At 42.9% G+C, this 19,575-nt stretch overlaps 1 pseudogene across 1 annotated transcript; it reads right to left on the bottom strand.

Annotated features, from left to right (window-relative positions):
- Positions 1-11,999: 11,999 nt before the first annotated feature.
- Positions 12,000-19,143, bottom strand: LOC106999950 (large ribosomal subunit protein eL32 pseudogene; annotated as a pseudogene). The gene has a single exon (XR_013397436.1). The product of XR_013397436.1 is annotated as a large ribosomal subunit protein eL32 pseudogene (transcript).
- Positions 19,144-19,575: the final 432 nt, after the last annotated feature.

The following is a 19,575-nucleotide window of genomic DNA, read 5'->3' as shown; positions in this document are numbered from 1 at the left end:
AGGAGCTTGGCCTTGTATCTAGACCTGCTCTAAGTGTGTGCTCCCCCAGCAGGGTCTTTGTGGCCAGTGGGCCACCTCCCCCACCTCCATCTCTGTCTTTGAAGACCCTCAGCCCTAAGTCACAGAGGGCTATGACTATAACTTTGCTCTGACAGGTTTTTGTTTGTTTTGTTTTTAAACTGGGGCAGAATTATTTGTGTATTTATTCATTTCGTGTGCAAAATATGTATCGTGTGTCCGTGATATTCTAGGCAGTGTTTTATGCACAAAGGATTCTAGGACAAACAGGCCTCCTTTCCTCCTGGTCTTACACTTTGCAGGGAAAGCAAGCAACAGGCCAGCTAGTAAAGACAGAAACACCATCATGGTGAGTGCCATGGTGAGCATGAGACAGATTTATGCAATAGAGGGAGGCTGGGGGGTAGGCATCTTTGAATAGAGGTGTTGGAGAGCCCTGCTGTACAGTCAAGAGTTGACATGAGGTCTGAAGGCCACTGTGTCTGCCACCACCTGCCACCTGGGTCCTGGTTGAGGAGGGTTGGAACACCCAAGCTTCCCATGGAAATTAAATTTCTAAGGTAGGAGATTTGTAGGGTAAGATAAAAAAAACAAAAACAAACTAACATTGGCTGAGTACTTATTATATACACATTTTAATGTGTAATTAAGTATCCTACAAAATTAATGAGGTAAGGATGAATTATGCCTTTTTAAAAACATTTTTTTGTGATAGAGTTTTGCTGTTATCACTCAGGCTTGAGTGCAGTGGTGCAATCTCAGCTCACTGCAACATCTGCCTCCCAGGTTCAAGTGATTCTCTTGCCTCAGCCTCCCGAGTAGCTGGGACTATAGGTGCCCTCCACCACACCTGGCTAATTTTTGTATTTTTAGTAGAGACGGAATTTCACCATTTTGACCAGATTGGTCTCGAACTCCTGTCCTCAAGTAATCTGCCTGCCTCAACCTCCAAAAGTGCTGGGATTACAGCTGTGAGCCACCATGCCTGGCCTGATTTATGCCTGTTTTTAAAGATAAGAAAACTGGAGCCTGGGTGAGCAAGTAAATTTCTTAGCTGGTCACCCAGGTGGGAAATGGGATTTGAGATATGATCTCAGTTGTCAAGGTAACACACTGAGTGCTTAATCATTAAGATCTCACTGTTGCTTCATGTATCAGATCACTTTACTGATAATGTGAACATAGTTCTTTGTTAAGGGGGCTGCCCTATGTACTGTGAAATATTTAGCAGCATCTTTGGTCCCTACCTACCAGACGCCAATAGCCCCTCTCATCAATTACGTTAACCAAAAAAGTCTCCAGATATTGCCAAATATTCCGTAGGGGCAAAATCATCTTGGTTAAGAACCACTGGTCCAGAACTTTTATGACTATATCTTAGGAAATACATTTCTAATCTACGGAAGGTAAAATATGTGCCCTGCTTTCAGATGCCACCTACAATATGCTGATCACTCCAGATCAGATATTTTCCTGCTCCAGAAATATGTAACCAATCATCTATTGGATATTTCCAAGGTGTTTCCGTTGCCATGTCCCCAAGACATCTGAACTCATCTGACACCAGGCCCTCATCTCCCCTGGTGTTTCTGGTCTCTGTGAATGGCTTCTCCAGGCTCATACTTGCTCAAACCAGAAACCCAGGGAATCATCTTAACTTCTTCCTCTTCCTCATCTATCTCAGTCAACCAACTGAGTCATGTTATCCTTTGTCTTAGAGCTGTTCACTCTCCATTCCACTGGGACCAAGGGTTCAGTTAAGTACAAGGTAGCCAGCAAAGGGCACTTAGCCTAGGGGCAGAGGGGCTGGCAGGAGCCCTAATCCACATAGATGCTGATATGGTTTAGATCTGTGTCCTTGCCCAAATTACAAGTTGAATTGTAATCCCCAGTGTTGGAGGTGGGGCCTGGCGGGAGGTGTTTGGATCATGGAGGTGGATATTCTGCTTGGTACCGTCCTTGTGATGGTGAGTTCTCATGAGTTCTGGTTGTTTAAAAGTATGTGGCATGACCAAGAGCAGTGGCTCACATCTGCAATCCCAGCACTTTGGGAGGCCGAGGTGGGTGGATCACCTGAGGCCGAGAGTTCAAGACCAACCTGACCAACATGGAGAAACCCCATCTCTACTAAAAATACAAAATTAGCCAGGTGTGGTGGCACATGCCTGTAATACCAGCTACTTGGGAGGCTGAGACAGAAGAATCACTTCAACCTGGGAGGCGGAGGTTGCAGTGAGCTGAGATCATGCCATTGCACTCCAACCTGGGGAACAAGAGTGAAACTCCATCTCAAAAACAAAAGCAAACAAACAAACAAAAAAAGTATGTGGCACCTCCCTCGGTCTCTCTTGCTATGGCTCTGGCCATGTAAGATTCACCTCCTTCCCTTTAACCTGCTACAACCATGATTGTAAGTTGTCTGAAGCCCCAAGAAGCAGAAGCCACTATGCTTCCTATGCAGTCTGCAAAACTGTGAGCCAATTAAACCTTTTCTTTGTAAATTACCTAGTCTCAGGTATTTCTTTATAACAGTGCAAGAACTAATAGAGATAATTGGTACCAAGGAGTAAGGCATTACTAAAAAGATACCTGAATACATTGAAGTGGCTTGAAACTCAGTAATGGACAGAGGTTGGAAGAGTTTGGAAGGCTCAGAAGAAGACAGGAAGATGAGGGAACATCCTAGAAACTTGTTTAATGGTTGCAATCTGAATGCTGATAGTAATATGCACAGAGATGGCCAGACTGATAAGATCTCAGATGGAGATGAGGAACTTATTGGAAACTAGAGTAAAGGGCACTTTTGCTGTACCTTAGCAAAGAGTCTGGCTGCATGGTGCCCCTGCTTTACATATCTGTGGAATGTTGAACTTGAGAGTGATGATTTAGGGTATAGGGAAGAAATGTCTAACCAATAAAGTGTTTAAGATGTGGACTGGCTGCTTCTAACAGCTTATGTTCAGATGGATGAACAAAGAAGTGACCTGAAATTGGAACTTATATTTAAAGAAGAAGCAGAGCATAAAAGTTTGAAAAACTTGCAGCCTGGCCATGTGGTACAAAAAAAAGCCCATTTACAGAGGAGAAATTCAAGCAGGCTGCAGAAATTTACATGAGTAAAAAGGAGCCCAGTGCTATTAGCCAAGACAATGGGGAGAAGGCTTTGAAGGCATTTCAGAGACCTTCATGGCAGCCCCTTCCATCACAGGTCTGGAGGCCTAGAAGTGAAGAATGGTTTTGTGGGCCAGGCCCAGGGCCCTGCTGCCCTCCACAGCCTCTGGACAATGCTCCCTGCATCCTGGGAGGCCTCAGCTCAAAAGGCCCCAGATACTGCTCAGGCCACTGCTTCAGAGGGTACAAGCTGTAAACCTTGCCAACTTCTACATGGTGTTAAGCCCATGGGTGCACAGAATGCAAGAGTTGAGGCTTGGAAGCCTCTGCCTAGATTTCAGAGGATGTATGGAAAAGCCTGGATGTCTAGGCAGAAGTCTGCTGCAGGGATGGAGCCCTCACAGAGAACCTCTACTAGGTCAGTCAGAGGGGAAATGTGGGGTTGGAGCCCCCACACAGAGTCCCCATTGGAGCACTGCCTAGTGGAGCTGTGAGAAGGGGGCTACCATTCACCAGAATAGCAGATCCACAGGCAGCTTGCACCCTGCAGCTGCAAAAGACACAGGCATTCAGCATCAGTCTGTGAGAGCATCCACAGAGGCTAAATCCTGCAAAGCCACCAGAGCAGAGCTACCCAAAGCCTTGAGAGGTCACCCCTCACCAGTGTGTCCTGGATGTGGGACATAGAGTCAAAGGATATTATTTTGGTGCTTTAAGGTTTAATGACCATCCTGCTGGGTTTCATACTTCCATGGGGCCTGTAGCTCCTTTCTTTTGGCCAATTTCTACCATGTGGAATGGAAGTATTTACCTAATGCCTATACCTTCATTGTATCTTGGAAGTAACCTACCTGTTTTTGATTTTACAGGCTGATAGGTGGAATGGACTTGCCTTGTCTCAAATGAGACTTTGGAGTTAATGCTAGAATGAGTTAAGACTTTGAGGAACTCATTAGGGAGGCATGATTGTATTTTCAATGTGAGAAGGACATGAGATTTGAAGGGATCAGGGGTGGAATAATATGGATTAGATCTGTTTCCCTGCCTAAATCTCAAGTCAAATTGTAGTCCTTAATGTTGGAGATGTTACCTGGTGGGAGGTGACTGAATCACGAGGGCAGATTTCTCCCTTGGTCCTGTCCTCATCATAGTGAATTATTGTGAGATCTAGTGGTTTAAAAGTGTGTGGCACCTCACCCCTCTCTCTTGCTTCTGCTATGGCCATGTAAGCTGTGACTGCTTCCCCTGCCCCTTCCACCATGCTTGTTAAGCTTCCTGAGGCCTCCCCAGAAGCAGAAGTTGCTATGTTTCCTGTACAGGTTCCTGCAGAACTATGAACAAATTAAATTTCTTTTCTTCATAAATTACTCAGTCTCAGGTATTTATAGCAATGTGAGAACTAACTAATACAGATGTAATTAAGGGCCAGAAAACCAGCACATCTTACCTAGATGAGTGGAACTGTCCCCTCCCTGTCCTTCCTGGTCTTGCCACTCTCCTCAATCCATTGTCCCTCCTGTAGTCAGAGTTACCAATATAAAGCCCCCATCTAACTAGAACACTCTGTTTATAGTCTTGCAGAAGCCCCTCACATCCTGTATCATGGAGCCCAGCTCCTCCCTGGCTCCCAGGACTTTGCAAGACATGGCCTTCATCTGCTTCTCCCACTTCTCCACCCATCATTCTTTCTTTCTATAGCCATATGCAGTTTCTCAAACATACCATGCTCTCTCTCACCTCCAAGCCTTGGTTCATGCAGTTCTTTTTGCCCAAAATGCCCCTGCCTACAACTTTTCACTTGATTTCATCATCTCACTACCATATAAAATTTAATAACAGCCAACATTCAACTTAATTGGTCTCTGCTTCCATGAATACGTCTTTGATCCTCCTTGGTTCCTGCGTCCTTCCTTGGGGTACTTTGGTATTATGTGTTTACATGATGAAAGCACATACCACATGATGACCACACATGGGTACTTAAGGATAATGTGTGTGACTTACCTATTTTTGGCATTACTTTGTGCTTAACCAAGAGAAGGCACTCATTCAATACTTTTAAAATAGTAATAATAATAATGATAATTTTATTTCTGAAGATGAAATTAGACACTGAAACATGTGATTCCCATGCATTAGCTCAGGAATCCTCACAACCGCCCTATGTGGTAGAAACTATTAAACATAATTTGTGAATATTGAGACTAACATACTTATTTTCCTCAAATAAAAGAAGACTTGAATCTATATATTCAAAGGATACTCTATGTCAGAGAAAACTGATCCAAAGTAGTCAACACTGATAATATACGCCTATAAAGTTATTGAACTTAAGGTAAAGAAACAATTATTTGGCCAGCCAGGCAAAAAGCTCAAGTCACATATAATAAGGGGTTAAAAATCAGGCTGATTTTCTACAGGCCGCAGCAACCCAATATCAGAAGATTCAATATCAGAACGTAAAGTGGAACGACACAACACAACAATACCTTCAAGAAAAGAATGTGTGAGACAAAGATTTATACCCAGTAAGGCTGGTCTTAAAGACAAATAGGTTTAACTATGCAAGAACTCAGGAAACGTTCTCATGAGTCCTTTTTGAGGGAAAGAAGTACTGAAAGATGAACCTAATTTCTGCTCACCACAATGTCATGGAGAACTTTGACAAAAGGTTGATTGTGAGCATGGATATATTTAAATATATTTAACTGGTAAATTGAGGCTAAAACAAAGATGGAGTTTGGGTGACAGAGCTGAATACAAATACAGCTAACGAAAAGTGGGATGAGAAGTATTGTAATTTTGCTGATATCTTCATCTGCAATAGTTGGAAGTGTAAGAATTGTTTACATTTGACACATCAAATAGTGGAGTTCTAAGCATAGTTAATAATTAAAAGATACTGCTAAGAAAAATAATAGCCTTAACTGAAATCCAATCAGGGAGTGTGAATTTTATTATTACTTATGGGAGTGAACTAAAAGAAACTAAAGAAATAGACCAAGATATAATTATGCAGACAGGTATTATAATAAAAATATTAACTTTCCGAATTTTAAGAATCACTCACTCACACACACATAGAGATCACCTGTTAAATTTTTAAACTCTTAAAATAGAAAACAATACACAAAATCATATGACAAAAAAAGACTAAATGTTATTTGTCATATCAGTCACCGTAAATGAGTTTAGCTTGCCTATTAAAGAAAAAAGTTCCCAGATTGAACTACAGAGAAAAACTCAATGTATAATGTATCACATTTAGACATATCAAATAAAGTGGTTCATACAAATTGAAAATGCAAAGATGTGCAACACTTGCAGGCAAAAACAACCAAGAGAAAGCAGTGGTCACAATCTTAATATCAGACAAAGCGGAATTCTTCCAAAAAAAGCATTAAATAAGACAAAATTGAAAACTTATAAACTAAAGGGTATAACTCATGATAAAAATTAAAGTTATACATATTGTAACTAAATATAATAGTAGTAATAGCCATAAAGTACAAATTATAGGAGCTAAAAGGAGGAAGAAACAAAAACAATGGTTATTAGGAGAATTTAATTCATTTTCGTTTAAGTCCCTGATAGATCCAAAAATTCAAATACAGAATTAAAAATATAATGTATAAACTATATTTGGCATATATTTCAAATGCCATACCCTGAAACTAGAATATATTCCTTTTTAAATTTTTTAGGTTTTTTTTTTTTTTTTTTTTTTTTTGAGACAGAGTTTTGCTCTTGTTGCCCAGCCTGGAGTGCAGTGGCACGATCTCAGCTCACTTTGACTGCAACCTTCGCCTCCCAGGTTCAAGTAATTCTCCTGCCTCATCCTCCCTTTTCAAATGTTTTTAAAACATCTTCAACTGAACATACTAGGCCAAAAAGAAAACCTTAATAAATTCCAAAATGTCAAAACAGTACAAACCATTTTCTGACTATAATTCAGTAAGACTAGAAATTAATAATAAAACTATAGGCTCTTTTACTTGGAAACTCTGAAAAGTGTTATCTTCTAAATAACTCTTTGGTCAAAAAGGAAATACAAACCCAAACTGCAGAATGTCTAAGGAATAATGCAGCCGAACATATGGATAGAGATAAAAAGTGCTCATAGAAAAATTCACAGACTTAAATAATTATGTAAAATTAAATAAAATAAAGTATGCATTAGACACAAAGGTTAGAAAAAGAACATTGAAATATATGACTAGAGAGAAGTCACTTTAAGGATAAAAGCAGAAAGCAAACTAATAAGTGAAACTGACATGTATTCATTTGAAAAAAAATAAGACAAAATAGATGAACTATAATCCAACCTGCTTAAGAAAAAAAGGAAAAAAGATTCAATAAATAAGAAATGGTAAGTAGGAAAGAATCATGAAAAGAGAGAAAATTAAAAGAATCATGAGACCACATTGCTCAACTTTCAAATAAATTTGACACACTACTGCTTATAACATACTCTTAGCCAAAAAAAGAACCTGAATTTGATCTAGCCTCCAGATGGAAGAATGCAGGGGAAATAAGAACATACTAAATGATACCTAGAGAGAAAATCAGCACGTTTCAGATTATAGAAAGTCTACCAGGAAGGCCAGGTTTGGTGGCTGACGCCTATAATCCCAGCACTTTGGGAGGCTCAGGCACATGAACCACTTGAGGTCAGGAGTTCAAGACCAGCCTGGCACACATGGTGAAACCCCCATCTCTATTAAAAATACAAATATTAGCTAGGTGTGGTGGCATGTGCTTGTAGTCCCAGCTACTCAAAAGGCTGAGGCAGAAGAATCGCTTGAACCTGGGAGGTGAAGGCTGCAGTGAGCCGAGATCATGCCACTGCACTCCAGCCTAGGTGAGAGTGAGACTTCATCTCAAAAAAAAAAAAAAAAGGTCTACCAGGAAAATGACTTTGTTTATTCAACAAATAAATTCTGAGGAAAGATATCTGGGAGAGGAGGAGGTGAGATTTACAGAAAAACCTATACATGAAGAGATTTAAGACACATACCCAGCAGGTGTAATTGCCTAGAGCTTATTTGGACCCTGATTTCAACAAATAACTGAATGACTTCCTGTTTAAAAAATAATACTTATGTTTTAGTGACACAGCCTGAAAGTTCTGCAAGCAAAAGAATACAATATCCCAGCATTGCTTCAAAATACTCCAGACTCAGGAGGAGGGTGGGGGGAAGCAGCGTGGGATTCCACATGCAATAGGAGTGACTGTGAAATAATAGTTGCTGGGTCCTGGGTAGCTGGAGCTCAGTATACTATTCTTTCCTAACCTTATATATGTCTAAAATTTTTCATAATGCAAATAAACTTGAAAAAATGTTTGGAACCCAGGTGAAATAAAAATCTTTCCAGACAAAAAATTTATGAAATTTGACCCCAGAAAATAACAAAAATTCAAACTTTGTAATTACCAGAGAATAAATATAAAAAGTTGCCAGAAAGTTAACCATCTCTTCTTCCCCACCTCTGAGCAAAAGGGAAAAGATGTTTTCACAGAGGACGTCTGCCAAATCCTTAGAAGGTAAACAGTTCCAGCATGATTTATATTAATCTAGTACATAGAGAAAAGGGAAATTTTGTAATTCTTTCATGAAGTGAAAAACACATCAGCACCAAATATTGAGAAAGATTTCACACAAAAAATGTCTCCCAAATAGATGTTAAAACAAAAATTTTAAATAATATATTAACAAATAAAATCTAGTATGACACTAAGAGAATTAAACATTATGACCCGGTAGAATTTATGCAAGAATTCAAGAATGTGTTCCATATTATAAAATCTGTTAACATAATTTATTATAATTACATAAAATACAAAGGTACACTTGAACAAAGGAAATGATGTAATCTGTTCTTGGTGAGGGAAATTCAATTGTGTAACAATGCCAAATCTCTCTAAGTTGGTTTCTAAATTTAATGTAATCCTAACAAAAATATCAAGTTTTAGTTTTGGTTTTAGAAGTAGACTAGACAGGCCAGGTGTGGTGGCTCACGCCTTCGGGAGGCTGAGACTGAGGGATCACCTAAGGTCAGGAGTTTGAGACCAACCTGACCAACATGGTAAAACCTCGTCTGTACTAAAAATACAAAAAAAATTAGTTGGACGTGGTTGCGGGTGCCTGTAATCCCAGCTACTGGGGAGGCTGAGGCAGGAGAATTGCTTGAACCTAGGAGGCGTAGGTTGCAGTGAGCCAAGATCGCATCATTGTGCTCCAGCCTGGGTGACAGAGCAAGACTATCTCAGAAAAACAAACAAACAAACAAACAAAGTAAACTAGATGATTCTAAAGTCTATATTGAAAACAAGGACAAATCTGAACAAAACGAACAATGACTAGGGGTCCAGTCATATCAGATATTAAAATATGTCATGGAGCTCAATAATTAGTGAATTTGATTGACCATTAATTAAATTAGTATTGCACTGTTACATAAATAGTCCAATGTAACAGGAGAGAAAGTTGATTAATACAATAAGATACATTCTGTAATGTAGTATAAAGTAAGATAAAAGTGGTATCTTAAGTCAGCAGAGAAAAGATTCAATAAAGAATAGTAGGTCCACTGAATATCAGTCTAAACGTAGCTCATTTCATACACTAGAATAAATTCCAAATAGATAAAATAGTTAAATATAAAATTTCAAACTATAAAAATATTACAGGAAAATATGGAGTAAGAAGGCTTATTTAATTACAGTTCAGAATCCAATATTCATAAAAGAATTGATTGACAAATTATACGATATACAATTTTTAAAAATTTCTACCTAGAATAATAAAACCATTAGCAAAATCAAAAGACAAAATCAAGCTAGGCAAAATATTTGCAAGTCATATTACAGATCAAGCTTTTAATCTTCATAATATGTAAAGTGCTCTCAGAAATACTAAAAAGAGTAGTAACAAAAAGAAAAATGGGCCAAAGATATGAATAGAAAGTTCACAGTAAAAAACATAAACAGTTTTTAAAATACAGAAAGACACAACATAAGAGATAATCAAATTAAAACAATACTGAGATACCATTTTTCATCTATCAGGTGGTAAAAAAAAACCTAAATATTGACCATACATTGTGTTTGTGAGGTTGGGTGGAAACTGGTAAATTGCTGGTGAGAGTGTAAATTGGTACAAACTCTATGGAGGGCAATTTTGAAATACTAGCAAAGCCATGAAAGCATATACACCCTTTGAGCCATCACTCTCATTTCTGGGAATTTATCCAACTGATAAGCTTGCTCAGTTACTAAGTGACAAATGATTGCAGTATTGCTTGTAGTAAAACATTGGAAACATACATAACGTCCATCAAGAGGAGACTAATTAAATAATCTTACTATATCCATTAAATGGCATATATGCAGGTGCTGAAAAGAATAAAAATATTTTTATATGTTATGAGAGATACGGGATATATTGGTACTTGAAATAGGATGCCAGAGGTGTTTATGGTATGCTACTTTGTGTGACGGAAGTACGTGGTGATAAGCATATACCTTTATACATGTTTGTTTTCTGTAGGAATCTCAGGAAGGTAATAAAGGTGGTTATTATGGTAGGGGTGGGGAACTCAATGGATGGCGGGCAAAAATGGGGATAAGAACTTCCTGTGTGCCTTTCGAAACTGCTTATTTTGTAAGCTATTGAAATGTATTTCCTATTCAAAGATACTTGATAAGCATTGAAACCTTTGCAAAGTTAGCACAAAGTCACGTGGAGATGGAGGGGTACAAGGCAGAGGTGAGGAATGGCTCCTGTGTTCCAAGGAGGAGCCTGGATAGGCCCCTCAGAGTCTCTGCTCACAGGCAAGGGGCTGGCCGACAGACCGCAGGTCGTAACACTCCCAGTTGTGCAAGAATGAGCAACACCAGACCATCCAGGCAGCCCTGAGTCAGCATCCGGCCCTGCCTCTGCATGCAGAGAAGTGGCTTTCTCAAGGTGAGTCCATGAAGAACGTGCTTCTGGCCTGAGTTGACCTGTCTGGGGCAAAACGCAGGCTTTACCAACCTTTCCCAACTGGAGGACGCACCCAGCTGTCTGGCGAAAGCCAAGGTTGTGTCCCACAGTCAAAGCCAAGTAGAGGCCCGAGGAGGTTGTCCAGGCAACCCAGCAACGGCAGAGGAACAAGAAAGCTTCCGTCAGCCATCACCTAGTCAGACTGTCCGCTCCCTTTCCTTCCTGAAAGCACAGTGTAGCCCAAGGAAAGACAGTGTGGGTTTCTGTGTTAGATAGGAGAGCAGCTTCCAGCTCTGATGCTCAACAGTTAAGGGTAACTCTGGGCAAGTCGCTTAAGCTCGTGAGAACTCAGTTTCCTAATCTACGGAATGGGTACACTTGTGACCAACTTACAGAATTCTTGGGAGGATTAGAAATAATGCATGTAAAGTGCTTGGTATTTTGTGCTCAGTTCAGGGTAACCACATGGGATCCATGTGTTAACATATCTTTCACTTCCAGCTCTGCCTAGTGGAGACTTTCACCAGGGAGAGATCTCTGAGCAACTACCTAGCTATTATCTAGCCTCACTAGATAATTGGTTATGTTCACATAGTCTAGGTTTAGCCAGATGGGGCAAAGGGACTAGGTCAGGAATGGCAAATACCCTGACCATGTGTACATGTCACATTTCTATGCTACGTCTAGGGTAGAGATTGCTAGTCTACCCTAGACATAGCTAGTCTACCCTATGACATGGAGAATTCTTCTCAATGCCATGTTCCAGACAGCCATTGTCCATTGACTGACGTGCAGGAGAGGTGAAATCCACTTAGTAATTCTAGATAGATATCTAAAGCCCCATCACAATCTTGCTTCCTCTGATTTCTCAGATTCTATCAAAAATGACAATAGAAAGCACTTTTAATACTTAAAGAACATTAAAATAGATTACCACTTTCACATCATTTAATTAACATCAAAACATTTCTCTTTGATGTGATGTGGACCGGGTCATGAACAGAGCTTTCCTGCAAGGTCCTGCTCTACCTTGAGGGACTGGCATTTGGCATGAACTCAACCCCTGCCTGGCTCACCTTTCTTCAGGAGATTCTGTAGGACCAACACATGTTCTTCTGCATTCGCACTTTTTATTTTGTTTCTTTATTTTGGAGACAAGATCTTGCTGTGTCACCTAGGCTGGAGGGTAGTGGCACAGTCACAGCTTACTGAAGCCTCAAACTCACAGGTTCAAGCGATCCTCCCTCCTCAGCCTCCTGAGTAGCTGGGACTACAGGCATGCACCACCACATCCAGCTAATTTTTTTGTATTTTTTGTGGAGATGGGGTCTCACAGGCTGGTCTCAAACTCCTGGCCTCAAGTTATCCTCCCACTTTGGCTTCTCAAAGCGCTGGGATTATAGACATGAGCCACTGCACCCAGCCTACAGTTACACACTTGAAATAAACGCTGTGTATCCAGTTCACTCGGCACTAGTTCTCTAGGCTCTGCTGTGGTGGCCCTGTGGGAAAGGAAACGGACGGAAGATATTTATTAAGTACTGACTGTTTGCTAGACAATCTATTTAATCTCTTCAGTCATCTTTTGAGGTAGATGTTACTACCCCCATTGTACAGTAGTAAAATTAAGGCTTAGAGAGTTTAAATGGCTTCTTCCCAAGGTCTCAGAGCTAGTAAGCTGGCTGAGTAAATTTCCTGCCTGTTTAAACAACAGTTATGAGGCAGAACAAATCCTCCCAAACGAAACTTGTCTGGATCTGATTTCTGTTTGTTCCTTAACTTGAAGTGTTGGAACATATTTGGGGCCACAGAGTGGTAGAGCTGTTTAATTTGGATGCACAGGGCACATGGTTTCACTATTATAGCTCGTTTTGTTTTGTTCTGATTTCTGCAGCACTGTGGAATGGTCAGCCCACATCCCTATGGAACCACCCACCTTTCCAAAAACTCCTCCAAGCTGGTAAAGGCTGGATTGTCCAGGAAGTCCCCCACTGTGCCTTATTCTTTCTGGCACCCCTCTGCTCCACTGATGAAGGTTCAGCCAGGAGTCCTGGGCTGCCCCTCAGTCAAGACCAAGCTAGCTCATGGTCACTTGTGAGAGTAAGTAAAGCATCCTCATCCTCATCATCATTATCATCATCATCATCCTCATCTGACAAAAACTGATCCCACACCCCCATGCTGGGGTCTGGCTGCTAAAGGCAAGAACTCTGCTGAGCACACCACTGCCTGGGCCTCACAGTGAGCTATGCGCTTGTACTTCATATGATGTATCACCGTTTATCTACACCATGGATTATGCCAATCTCATGGGATAAATGCTATTTTTTTTTGGCAGTTTTTACAGTTTTATTTAAACACAAAATGTGCACATGAGCTGTCTACTCATTTTCTTTGCTGCGCTGCCTGGCATTAGGGTTGGTGGCTGTGATGGCTAGCTGGGCGGCTCTTTTCATGATGGCTTTGTGGTTCTTGGAGGAAACATTGTGAGCGATGTCAGCACGGGGAGATTTGTTGCAAATCAGCAGCACTTCCAGCTCCTTGACGTTGTGGATCAGGAACTTCCAGAAGCCTCTGGGCAGTATGTGCTTTGTTTTTTGGTTGCTCCCAATGTTGGGCATCAAGATCTGGCCTTTGAACCTTCTGTGAACCCTGTTGTCAATACCTCTGGGTTCCTGTCAGTTACACTTAATTTTGACGTATCAGTCTGACTGGTGATGGATGAACTTCTTGGTTCTCTTTTTGATGATCTTGGGCTTCACAAGGGGTCTAAGGGTGGCCATGATGCTGAGGAGATGGCTGCCACCTCGTAGGCAATACTGAGAAAGAGAATAAATGCTGTTATTAAACCCATTGTACGGATGAGGAAACAGACTCCAGAGAGTGAAGTAGCTTGTATAAGGTCATGCCCTTAGCAAGTGCATCTGGATTTACATTCTGAGCTCTTGACTAATCTATGTTGCCTCTAATGGGCTCCGTCATTAGAGTAGTGAGATTACGTCTAATTATGAGTAATAGAAAAAAACCCCAAATAACAGCCGTTTAAGCAACATAGGCGTTTACTTCTCTGTTGTGTCCAAGGCAACCCGAGGAGCTGTCTGGGCTGGTATGGAGCCCCAGAGTGTTGATTAATCAGGTTCCTTCTCTCCGTTGTTCTGTGCTGCATTGGTTTCATGCCTAAGGTCACCTCGTGGTCCACAGTAACTGCTGGAGCTCCAGCCATTGCATTTCACTCTTGCCAGCATAAAGGAAGAAACAAATTAACTTGTGCATGCTTTTTCTTGAAGCGTATTTTCTAGGTTTCAACCACTTCTAATTAGATTGCGTTGGCCAAAACACAGTCACATACAAGAAAAACCGGGAAATATTTATTTGGGCTGGATATCTGTTAAAATTTGGTGTTCTATTGTGAAAGATGAAGAGGAGATTGAATACAACCTATTATTTCTTTATTTGAGACCAAAACAAGGGCTTGGGCTGGGAATTAATGTATTCATTGTTGAATAATGTATTCATTGTTGAATAATTTATTAATTCTTCAATATGTAGAAAGGGTTTCCTCTGTGCTCATCTGATTCTCCATCCTGGGGACCCAGGGTAACTAAGACAGACACAGTCTCTGCTGCCGTGGTCTCACAGTTCATAGCCATACAGTTAGAGTCATGCCTCTGACTTGAATGGGCTTTGTGACTCCAATATACCACATCCTTCTCTGAGCGTTGGTTTTTTTATCTACAGGATTGTTGGATCCTGTAACTGATAAGGACCTTCTAGCTAGAATATTCCCTGATGAGGTGTCTCTGAGATTTAGGAGAAAGGTCGGATGATAAAGAAGCTGGCTTCCATTTACTCCCTGGGGATAACAATCACTAACTTGCTGGGTTATTGTTTAAATTGGGTGGGTCCCGTGGGGCAGTGCCCAGAAAGGTGCCTGGCAGAGAAGGGGATCTTTTATTTATGTCTCCCTGTCTCTTCTAAGGAAGAAGGAAATTCCCTGGCCATGTAAGGAGAATGCATTTGGAGCTTCAGGACATCCAGGGCGTATGGGGTGCTCAGGGCTTGGAAGCTGTCAGGGGAGGCTGGAGGGTACCAACAGTCTCCCATTCATTCCCCACAGTACCCTGACTCTGGAAAATTTTCTCCACCCCTAGGGTAGAGGATCACTGCAGACTTTTTACCCAGCGTGGGAAGTCTCTCTGAGAGGCAGCACATGGATTCTGGAGCCCGTCAGCCTGAATTTAAATCCTGACTCTGTCACCTACTAGCTTCTAGTATGGGCTAAATTGTGTCCCACAAATTCGTAGGATGATATCCTAACCCCTAGTACCTTAGGATGTGACTGTATTGGAAGACAGGTCTTTACAGAGGTCCTCGAGTTAAAATAAGATTACTAGGGTGGCCTAATCCAATGTGACTGGTGTCCTTAGGAGAGGAGAAAACATGCCATAGGTACAGAGGGAAGACCATCTGAAGACACACAAAGAAGACAACCATCTACAAGCCAGAGAGGCCTCAGAAGAAACCAACTCTGCCAACACCTTGATCTCAGACTTCCGGGCCCCAGACCTGTGAGGGAATCCATTTCTGTTGTTTGAACCCCACAGCCTGCAGTTGTTTATTTTGGCAGCCCTAGCAAACTGCTACAAGCTCTGTGATGTGACACTTTTTTCACTTAAACTGTCTGTGTTCTCTTTCCTCATTTACAAAACTGGTAGCATAGTAACATCTCCCTCATACGAATGTTCTGAGGCTTTCAATATGGAGAGTCCTTAGAACAGGGCCTGGCACAGGATTTGCTGTCAGTAAGAATAAGCTACAATTACGATGGATGGTGAGTACCCGCCCACCTCCTCTCCACACCTCAAAGGCCGAGGTTCCTGTCTATGCTTCTCCCTCTAGCATTCAGTGGAATTGGACGCTGTGCTCCTAGTAGGGAACATTCCCGGACAAACCAGGTCTGAGCTAACTCAATGCATGATGAATGAATGAATGCAGCCTTAAATGTTTACTGGAAACAGGCGTTTCACTCAATACCGGTGGATATCTGAATTGTAAATGCTTAAAGGCACAGATAAAACTGTTTGTAGTCGGTATGGTACCTGAGTGCCTAAGGGTGAAAATAGGGGATTTCTTTTAGGGGAGAGGCAGCGATGCTAACAGTCACCTACCCAGCAGGTGAGCCAGGCCGGAGACACCTGGCCCCAGGCCAGAGGCTTACCTGCATCTTGGGAGGCTGACACAGCTGCCTGGGGAACGCGGCGGACGAGGAGGACGTGACTGAGCACGCGGGCAAGCAGGTGCAAGGTGGCAAAGCTGTCAGAGAAGCTAGGGAGACACCTGAAGGGATGGGCCGCCTGGTAGAACAGCGCTCTGCACTGGCATCCTGCAGAGAAGCCCTCAAATGCCGCCAGCAGAGCTGACGGGGGTTGAGCAAGGCCCTCGGATAGGGGGTCACCCAGTTAGTTGCCTGGTGGGTCACCCAAAGCAGGGCCTACCCTCCAGGCTTGGGATTGACTCCTGGGTCTGGCTTCTCCTCCTGCCCTGCCCTGGGGAACTTTATAAAAGGCTTCTCCAGCACCTATCTGCAATGGAATTTCCGTTGCTTAGATATAAGACGCATGTGAAATATTCCATTGTATTCTCCCTGCACACATTTTAAAAGATTCTGAGCAACACACAGAGGTGTCACCTGGTACTTACTTCCCCCTGCTGCTGGGGAAACCCCTGGACAGAAGGGCCTGTCCACCCCCAGTGTCCCCCATGAGGCTTTCTTCTTCCGCCTTGTCTACTGAGTTTCTATCTGAACCCTCCCCTTCCCAACCTTCCCCGTTTTCTGGTTATGGATCCTTCAGCTCTTCCACCTATTATACCACAACCCCTTCTGGGAATCTAGGAAAGCAATCACGGAATCTAGGAATACCATTGTGCCCAGAGTTGGGGGTTGGAGTCCACAAAGATATTCTGGAGAAGATGAAGTTTACACCCAGTTTTGTTGGAGGCCAAAGGCAGCCACCCCAATTCAGCCTCCCATCTGCCAACGTGCCCGTTCATCTCATCAACACTTATTAAACCTCTACTGTGTGTAGCCAGGCTCTGGCTGCTGGGGATACACTGGAGATGTTTCTCGAAGAGCTAACCCCCACAGAGGAGAGACAGGCCTGCAAACAGAAAATGGGGCTCACACGTGACACTGCTTTTCCAAAATACCTTTTTTTCAGAGTCATCATCGTGAGGGGCTGGGACACGTGGGCAGTGGAGACTTGGCCAGAGAGGCCAGCCTGGAAGGTCTCCAAAGGAGGGCCCTACAGAGGTGTTTCGAGGAACAAAGTGTCCACAAACTTCCTGTGCTTGCCAGGTAGAAGTTATTTGCACACACGTCCTTCCTCCACACAAATTGTATCCACCCCCATGCGTAATTGTAGGCCTCCTCCTCCACATTGACTGCTAGAAATCATTAAAACTGTCCCTGAAAACAGAGGTAGTCTTCACCTGTTGTGCAGAGGAATAAAGAAAGTTTTCTCCCAGTGCTTTTTGGGGAATTGTTCCGTGTTCCTTACTCTAGATAGAATTGTCTAGACAAATAAACCAGTAGACCAAGAGAACATTCTGCAGTGATAGAAGTGTGTGCGGCCAGTCTCAGCAGCCACTGGTCACAGGGGTTATTGAGCACCTGAAGCATGGCCAATTTTTAATTTCATTTCCTTTGAATGAATTTAAACACACACCCGTGTGGCTGCCGGCTGTTGTATTAGACAGCGCAGGTCTAGCCATCAGGGGTTGTCCCTTCGCAGAACTGCAGCCGCTGTATTATCACGGACATTTCTTCTCAAGACCTGTTTTCTACATGGCAGCTTCACGCACTGCTGCTCTCGCCCTTGCAGTGGTGCGGAGGTCCCAACACGGTGGCGGGGAGGGGGGCAGGGGCAGAGATCTGAGGCCACAAGTTCAGATGTGCAAGAAATATCCATTTTTCTTACTTTTTTTTAAGTCCGTGGGAACTTGCAGCCCTCATTCCGCTGGCTCAGTGGGAAATTTGGTCTCTGTCGTGAGTGGGCACCCAGCTCCCCTGCACCAATGTCAGGCAAAGTTTCACGTGTTCTTTCACAGAGCGGGCAGGCATTGGGGAACTCAGGGTTTCTTCAGAGCAGGGGTTGCTGCCTGGGCACCAGTCTCTCCAGACAGGGTGGGTTGAGGACATAGCAGTCCCTCTACCTCCCCAGGGCAGGAGCAAGGGTCCCTGCTGCTAGCAGAACCCCAGACCCTGCCCCCAGCTCAGGCGAAGTGTTCTTTCTTCTCCAGCTTTAAGTTTCTCTCCTTCCCTTCTGGGATTCTTGATCAAATCTTTTCATGCCTTAAGTCGTATCAAAACAAAAGTCAAACTGTGTCTTGCTTTGGGCCCGGTCACCCTAACCCCCAGGTCAAGAGGGCTCAAATGGCCAGGTTTCTTCCCAAGAGCCCTGCTGAAAAAAATAAAAAGAAGAACCCCACTGTCTAATACTGCAATACATTATTCTTCCTCATAGGACCATCACTCCCCATGTGGAGAAAAGGGGGAAAGACCTGGAAAAGACATTTGCAGCAAAGGAACAGTTTTGTTAGGGTCTGTGGCCAGCAGGTTCCAACGTGGCAGACTCCAAATGATACTAGTCACAATGGTGGCAGCTTCCTGAGTGCCTGAGGTGCAATCATCTCCATAAGTCCTCATGACGAGTTGGATGTCGGCATGCCCATTTCAAAGATGAGGCAAGTGAGGTCCCAAGAGGTTAGACAATGTAGCTGAGATCTGCAAGGAATAAATCCAGGTCTCTTTGCCTAGAGGCTTCAGTTCCTGCAGGCAGCCTGGAAATAGATGATGTAAACGAGTGTAAGGAGAGAGGCAAGGCAGCAATTTGCCTTGGGAATGGGGTGTCTCCGAAGTAAGAAGCCAAGCCCTCAGTCAGGAGATGAGTCAAATCATTCAGGTGACTCCACAAACCAAGAGACCAAGCCAGCCTGGCATCCCAAACTGCTGGCCTGCTGCTAAACACGCACACCTTCTCCAGCTTCTATTAATAATCAGCCAGGAAGCCTCCCACGGTTACTCACATAATAATTAAACACATGATCCCTCTTTCAGAGAGAGTCCTGGCCCACCACCACCGAGGGGGCAGGGAGGAGGTGAGATCAGCAGCAACACCCTTTCTCCCTCTGAGTAGAGGCGGTGTGGGCTGGATTGTGGTAAGACTGGATCTGCAGTCACAAGACCTGGGACCTAGAGCCAGAAACACTCTCTCTGGGTGTCAGGTTCCTCAAACTACACAGGGAGAATGTTGACTTCAAGCATTTCCCCACCAACCTTTGCATTTAGAAGGCACTTCGTTGCTTAGGAAAAAGAAACCATGGAGGTTTGGGGTCATCCAGACATGGTGGTTAGGGACAAACCTGGCCGACTGCCTGGATTCTAATCCCAGCTCTACTTACT

This window comes from Macaca mulatta, chromosome 8 (assembly GCF_049350105.2).
Source record: "Macaca mulatta isolate MMU2019108-1 chromosome 8, T2T-MMU8v2.0, whole genome shotgun sequence".
Lineage (NCBI taxonomy): Eukaryota > Metazoa > Chordata > Mammalia > Primates > Cercopithecidae > Macaca > Macaca mulatta.
The sequence above is the reverse complement of the archived record's forward strand: the minus strand, read 5'-3'. Positions and strand labels throughout refer to the sequence as shown.